This window comes from Camelus bactrianus, chromosome 17, assembly GCF_048773025.1.
Source record: "Camelus bactrianus isolate YW-2024 breed Bactrian camel chromosome 17, ASM4877302v1, whole genome shotgun sequence".
NCBI lineage: Eukaryota > Metazoa > Chordata > Mammalia > Artiodactyla > Camelidae > Camelus > Camelus bactrianus.
The window spans coordinates 44,543,177-44,551,205 of NC_133555.1; the positions used below are offsets into that span (position 1 = coordinate 44,543,177).

Below are 8,029 nucleotides of genomic sequence, written 5' to 3' on the forward strand. Positions count from 1 at the left end.
CGGTGTCTGAGGGGTGGGGGTAGGGGTGGGGGTCTCTCCCGGAAGGGAGTGATAAAGGGTTAGTTGGGAAGATTAGGCACACACTTTGGTGGGCCTGGTAGGGTAACCTTCACTTAGCTTCTTTGCAGCACATGGGAAAAAAGCCAGACTCATAGGAGCCTGCCTTACAGGGCAAGACTCACAACAGTATTTGAGGGGCACCTAGAGGTAATCCTGACCAAAGTATACCAGCTTTTTCTCTTGCCTGAGATTTCCCTCATTAGAGAGGTTCATTCCGTTATGAGATGGCCATGCTTAAAATAAATGCACTTAATCACTAGATGTGCCGAAGTCTTTACTTTCCATTATCCTGGTGCTGTTGATCAGGTTGCCCAGGAGGGGTGGTAGGAAAGGAGTGAATGACAGGTCACATGAAAAGTGCAGTCCTGGGAAGATACCTAGATGGACAAGCTAGAGGAGTCCAGGGGACACACTACCAGTTTCAGACTACCCCAGACTGAGTGTGGAGAATCACACTAAGACACTGTTTATAACAGATAATGAATGGGAACTGAGATTTGCCTCATTTTTATAAACGAGGCCTCAATTGCATTAATTTTCAGCTCTGTAACCCATTTCTGGTGGAAACTTTGTGAAATATGTCCAGGCTTGGCTATTTTGAGACAAACAAATTTTACACTTTTTTCATGTTTCCTGATCATTAAAACGTCTTTCTCTTCTCTAAATAGTGCTTTCAATTACAGAATTATGGACTTGGCTCTTTTCTGTAGGATGCAGTTTTCCTCTTAATAAATAGATATTTTGCCAATCTGTTTATGGATTTGAATCTAACTTGGTTACAGTAGAGCCCTTTTTTGCAAACATTCAGCCTATGATATCCAACCATGGTGCACAACCGAATATGTAAAATACATGTTAAGTCCCTTTGCAACGTTCACTGCATTTATATTTTATAGACATTTATTGAAAGTAAAGGCAGAGGGGATAGCTCAGTGGTAGAGTGTCTGCCTAGCATTCATAAGGTCTTAGATTCAATCCCTAGTACCTCCATTAAAAAAAACCCAACTAATTAATAATAAATAAATAAATAGATCTAATGACCTCCCCACCACCAAAAAAAAAAAAAAGAAACTCTATACCTTGCAAGAGTCATTCCTGGTCCTCCCTCTTCTCTTGATCACTTTAATCCATTAATATACTTTCCATCTCTACATATTTGCCTACAGGACATTTCATATACTTGGAATCATACAATATATGAGCTTTTAAAGATAACAGCTTTATTGATACATAATTGAAATACCATATAAGTCACATATTTAAAGTGTACAATTCAGTGGTTTTTAATATGTTTAACAGATATATGCGACCATCATAACAGTTAATTTTAGAACATTTTTGTCACCCCCACCCCAAAGAAACTCTGTACCTTTAAGCTATGATCTCCCTATCCAGCCATTCCTCCCAGTCCAAACAATAATCTACTTCTTGTCTCTGTAGATTTGCCTCTTCTAGACATTTCGTATAAATTCCATCATACAATCTGTGATCTTTTGTGACTAGTTTCTGTCACCAACGTGTTACTATCTGATTTTTTTATTATAGCCATCCTAGTGGGTATGAAGTAGTAGCTTGTGGTTTCGATTTGTGTTTCCCTGATGACTAATTATGTTGAGTATCTTTTTATGCGTTTATCGGCCATTTATATATCTTCGTTGGAGAAATGTCTGTTCAGATCCTTTGCCCGTTTAAAAAATTGGGTTATTATATCTTTATTATTGAGTTTTAAGAGTTATTTATATATTCTAGATATAAACCCCTAATTATATATATATGATTTGCAAATATATTCTCCCATTCTGTGGATTGTCTTTTCACTTTTTTCACAGTGTCATTTGAAGCATGACACTTGAAGGTTTTAGTTTTCATGAAATCCAATTTATCCATTTTTTCTTTTGTTGATCCTGCTTTTCGTATCATATCTAAGAATCCATTTCCCAATCTGAGGCTATGAAAATATGCAACTATATTTCCTTCTGACAGTATTATAGTTTTAGCTCTTACATTTAGGTCTTTGATCCATTTCAAGTTAATTTTTGTATGTGATGTGAGATAGGATCCAACTACATTCTTTTGCATGTGGATGTCCCAGTGTCGTTTTCATATTCTTTTTCATTACAGATTACTACAAGCCATTGAATATAGTTCCCTGTGCTATGCAGTAGGACCTTGTTGTTTATCTATTCTGTACATAGTAGTTTGTATCTGCCAATCCCAAAGTCCCAATATATCCCTCCCTCCCCACTCTCCCCTCAGTAACCATGTTTGTTTTCTATGTCTATGAGTCTCTTTCTGTTTTATAAATAAGTTCGTTTGTGTCATTTTTTTTCAAATTCCACATATTAGTGATATATTATGTTTATCTTTCTCTGAATGACTTACTTCATTTGGTAGGTTCTTCCATATTGCTGTAATTGACATTATTTCATTCCTTTTTATGGCTAAGAAGCGTTCCATTGTGTATTTATTTTCCACATCTTTATCCATTCATCTGTCAATGAGCATTTAGGTTGCTTCCATATCTTGGCTATTGTAAAAAGTGATGCTATGAACATTGGGGTGCATGTGTCTTTTTATTTATTTTTTAAAATTTATTGAAGTATCATCAGTTTACAATGGTGCATCAATTTCTGATGTACAGCATAATGTTTCAGTCATACATATACATACGTATATTCCTTTTCATATTCTTTTTCATTTTCATTATAGGTTACTACAAGATATTGAATATAATTCCCTGTGCTATACAGTAGAAACTTGTTTATCTATTTTATATTTAGTAGCTCGTATCTACAAATCTTGAACTCCCAATTTATCCCTTCTCACCCCCTTTCCCTACTGGTAACCATAAGTTTGTTTTCTGTGTCTGTTTCTATCTTGTAATTAAGTTCGTCTGTGTCTACTTTTTTTTTTTTTTTTAGATTCCCATGTGTCTTTTTGGATTAGAATTTTCTCCGGATAAATGCCCAACAGTGGGATTGCTGGATCATAAGGTAAGTCTATTTTAGCTTTTAAAGGAATCTCCATACTGTTCTCCATAGTGGCTGCACTAGTTTACATTCCCACCAACAGTGTAGGAGGGTTCCTTTTTCTCCACATCCTCTCCAGCAAAAGAGTTGTTATTTTAACATACTTAGTTATGGGGTAGGTTTTTTTATATAGAAGTAAATAACTGATTCATAGGCAAATTGAAGAATAAAATGTCCACAAAAATATGTCCTCCTTTTGGATAAAACAAAATGTGATGTGTGTGTGTGTATATATATACATACACACATACACACACACACACATATAATGGAATGTTATTCAGCCTTAAAAAGGAATGAAACTCTGATACATGCTACAACATGGATAAAACTTGAAAATTTTATAAGCCAAACACAAAAGAATAAGCATCTCCTACAGGGCAGTAAACCCATAGCCTTTAGGTTATCTTCTCTACCAGATTAGGGGGGAAAAATCAGACCTTACCAGTTTTTACAAGTTAACTTCTAACTTTACAGAGTTGTGAGAGATCTAGGCTCTGATCAATTGCTAGCCAAAGTTACATTTCCTGAGAGAGATGATCCTCAGGTGAGTCTACAAGAAAATGCTCTAATATGATATTAAAAGCTCACCTAATTGTCTTTTTGCCTTTTGTCCAATTTCTGGATAATTTTTCCTGTACAACATATATACATTCATAACTACATTCAGTATGGAAAAATAAAGGATAGAGACAAATGATAAGTTTGATCTCTCTACCATGCAGTCCTGGAGTGAGCCTGGGAAAGGAGATAAAAATCTACTCCACCCTCAGTTCATTTTTGTATTCTGGGGACTCTCCTCAATGAATATGAGTCCAGTGTTTAAACCTGTGGATTTCTCAAACAGAAGGTCACCTAAATGCAAGCCAACTATTCATGTGGTGCTCGTCCAAAAAAACACAATCTGTCCCAATACTGGTGGAAAAATTGACTAACATGTTTGTCCCAAATTGGAGCCTTGCTAGGGACTTCTAAGGCTAAATTTTTACTGTTTAAATGTTGGCATTCATGCTGAATTTAGAATCTAGACGAACCACAAAAAGAGACCATTCTGTAAGATTGGTTTTTTTAATTGATTTTTTTTTTTTTTTGGAAGAGGTAAATACATACTCTACAGATTTCAGACAGTGCCATGAGTTTGTAGTAGACACCTATTGGTCCTAGATCTCTTGTTCTGATCTAGTTCCTTGGCTGCTGGAAGGATTACTCAGTGCTGCCTCCTTCTCTAGAGAACTGCCTTTGGCCAATAGGAGCCACTTCTCCTGAGAGGATACTCTCCCCTCCTGCTCACAGCCAATGACTGACTCAGAAGGACATGAAAGCCTGGACCCCCTTTGTCTCAAGTTCACACTCCAGAGCTCCTCAAGGTATCAGGCAGAAAGAAGCTAGACTCCAGGTAAGACATATCCTTGCTTAGCTTTTGATCCCTGCCCTATCCTGCTTACCATATGCCCTTTTTCCTGAAAGCACATATACAAGAATCCCTTTCTCAGGCTCTGTGTCTAGGGAACCTGACATGAGACATGAATATAGAGTGAAAAGTAAGCTTCCTTCCTGCATCTTTCCTTCAGGCACCGAGTTCACTCATAAGAGGTAGCCAGGATTGCCAGTGTCTTGGGTAAACTAACAGAAATAGAAATAGAAATAGAAATAGAAATATATAAATAAAACAAATATATACAGCAATGCTAGAGTGAATCCTTGTTTATGTGAAATATAAATTACAAATACTTTTGTAGGATAAATTCCTATTAGTGGAATTTCTAGGTCAAAGGGTACGTGCACTTGTATTTTGGCAGATGATTCTGAAGTGCTTTCCACAGAAGTTAAATCAGTTTTCACTACCACTGACAACATACAGAATGACTGTTTCTCCAATCCTCACCAGCATGATGTGTCACCATATGTTTTGTTTGCCAGTCTGATACGTAAAAAATGGTATCTTTCATGATGAGTGAGATTATGCATGTACTTATACATTAAGAGCCATTCGTATTTCCTTTTCTTTTCCATTTTTGCATTGGATTCTGCTGTTTATTAGTCATTTGTAGGCACTCTATATATTAGGGAAATTAACTCTCTGAAATATGAATATTTTTCCAAATTTATTATCTATCCTTTTCCTTTGTTTATGAACTTTCAGTGCTATGCAGAATTCTTTGTTGTTGTTGTTTTTAGGTAGTTGAATATATAAATCTGTTGTTTTATGGTTCTTGATTTTTTTAAAAAATTTCTTTTGGCAGGGGAGGTAATTAGGTTTATTTAATTATTTGTTTATGGAGGTGCTGGAGATTGAACCCAGGACCCTGTGCATGGTAGAGCCAGTGCACCCTACCACTGAGCTATACTCTCCCCTCTTGGTTCTTGATTTTTGTTTAGTACTGGACAAGCTCTTCCCTGCTTCAAAATTATTTTGGAAATTTTCCCACATTTTTTTCCTACTACTTTTGTGAGTTTACCTTTTTTTTTGTACATTTAATCTAATGCATCTGTAATTTTCTTCTGTGTAAATTGAAAGGCAATAATCCAGTTCTTTTTCTTCAGGTAAATAGCCAGATATCTCAATATAATTTATTAAATAATCCATCTTATTATTCCTCCTATTAATAGCTATTATAAAAAATAAATGTTGGATTTCATCAAATGCTTTTTAGCACCTGTGGAAATGATATGATTGTCCCAATTTTTCTCTAGTGAATGGTGAATTATTGAAAAATACTTCCATTCCTGGAGTAAATACCATTTAGTGAAGTTGTATTATTCTTGTAATGTACTCCTTAATTGTTTGCTAATATGCAATTTTGGATTTTTATATACATATTCATAAGTTTTATTATTTGATATCTGTGGCTATATTCACTTCATTAAAAATTTAGAAGTCTTTTCCTTCCATGCTTTAAATATAGAAGCACAGAATCATTATTTCTTAAAGGTTTGGTACAAGTTTTCAGTGACAGTGTTTGTGGGAGGGTGGTTTTGGGGGAGTAACTCTTTAGTATTTTTCCCAATTTTTTCTGTAGTAATCAGTCTATTTATATTTTCTATCCATTCTAAGGTCAGTTTTGGCAATCTCTCATTCTCCCTGAGAGTTCTCAAATTTATTTTTTAGCAATATACAAGGTAGTCTCTCTTGAATCTTTCAATTTCTATTGTATCTTTATTTAATTCTCTCATATACATTCTTATTTTATGTATTTATTATTTCATTATTTTTATATCAGCTAAATTAAAATATGGTTTATTAAGCTTCCTTTATTTTTTGAATAATTAAGTTTTCGATTTATTTCTCAGATCTGCCACCTTTTAAAAAAATTTTTAATTTCTACTTTTATTTTCAATTTGTTAATTTTTATATCACTAGGATTCTTTTCTTGCGTTTTTCTAATTTCTTGATTTGCATATTTAATTATTTTACTGTCAATCTTGATTTTGTTTTAATTAATGTAGGCATTAGTACTTTGCATTTTCCTCTAAACACTGCCTTGTAGGTGTCTCAGATGTTTTTCTATTTGAAATCCAGCTTCAATTTCAGTTTCAATTTCCTTTTTGATCCAAAAAATGTCTCAGTTTCAATTTCTTCTTTGATCCAAAAAATGTTTATGATTTGCTGGTGTAGTCTTGTTATTAATTTCTAATTTAACTGCATTAGACACAAATAATACTGTTAAAAACTAATGCTCCCTGTATTATTACTACTTTTGAAATTTATTGACTTAAAACCACATTTTGTGACTATTTCTTGGACACATTAAAAAAAGATGTATCTTTATTTGGAGAATATTGAGTTACGTAAATTAGAGCTATCTAATTATGCCTTAAGATGTTAGAATTCTTGTTAAAGAGACACAGGGGAAAATATTATTTTTAAAGATGGTTTTAATACTCCTTTGTTGTAAAAAGTGTGTAGGATCATTATTCCTAGTGTTTTAGGGACAAGAGAAGATACTGTTGTTTTAAAAATTATAAACTGTAATTTTTGTCTATTTGCTTTTTAGGTTGTAAGAGCTATAAAGAGCCTTTCAGGAGCCTTTAGTTGGTACAAAATAATGAAGATTTTGTAGTATGGCCATTTATATTGATAAAGTTTAAAGTTTTAAAGTTCCATTTTCTTGGTGGGAGGTGTATACAACTCAGAGGTAGAGCATGTGTTTAGCATGCATGAGGTCCTGGGTTCAATCCCTAGGACCTCCATCAAAAAAATAAATAAATAAACCTAATTACACACACACCCCCCATTTTTTTTTAAAGTTCCATTTTCTCTGTGCTAATACTCAACATGTGTTAAAAAACTTTTGGTAAGCCTGATATATGAGGTGTTTGGGGATAAACTAAGGATAGACCTCTGTGAACACGTGAGGCAGTGGAGCGTGGCAGCTACCTGGAGCAGTTATGATATAGGAGATGGTGACCAGCAGAAAAGGGCCTGATTTTGACGCTGAGGATTGAGACCTTAAGGTGCTGTGCAATAGAGAGATTGAGTTCAACTGTGGGTTAATTCAGGAGTGGACCTGAGATACCTTCTCCTGGAATATACCGGATAGCACAAAACATTGAAAAGGGAAGCTACAGCCTGCTAACCCATGGGTTGGGACAGTCTATCCAGTAGATGTTTATTTTATGCCATTGTAAATAATAGAAGCTCAGTGCTTTATTGAGCACTTGATATGTGCCTGCTGATTTTATGTATATATAAATATATATATATTCACATATGTATGTATGTATGTATGTATGTATACACATATATATTCAATCCTCACTACAATCCCATGAGGCAAATGCTTGTATAATCCTCATTTTAGGGAGAGGGAAACAAAGACTTAAAGAATTATCCAAGATGGCACAGCTGGGATTTAAATACAACTGATAAGACTCCCAACTGAGTCTTTAGGTATGAAAAGTAAACTAAAGAAACTTCTGGTTTTGGGCAAGATAGAATA

At 34.5% G+C, this 8,029-nt stretch overlaps 1 long non-coding RNA gene across 2 annotated transcripts in view; it reads left to right on the top strand.

The window, feature by feature from the left end:
* Positions 1-8,029, top strand: part of LOC105072649 (uncharacterized) — a 38,072-nt gene that overhangs the window by 27,663 nt on the left and 2,380 nt on the right. The window contains exons 4-6 of one of the 2 annotated variants that reach the window (XR_012500115.1): positions 2,982-3,053; positions 4,319-4,485; positions 7,085-8,029. The exon at positions 7,085-8,029 is cut by the window's right edge and continues 2,380 nt beyond it. This is a non-coding gene — a long non-coding RNA (uncharacterized LOC105072649). Of the gene's footprint in view, positions 1-2,981; positions 3,054-4,318 lie in introns of both variants that reach the window. The other variant, XR_006726660.2, reaches the window with a different exon arrangement.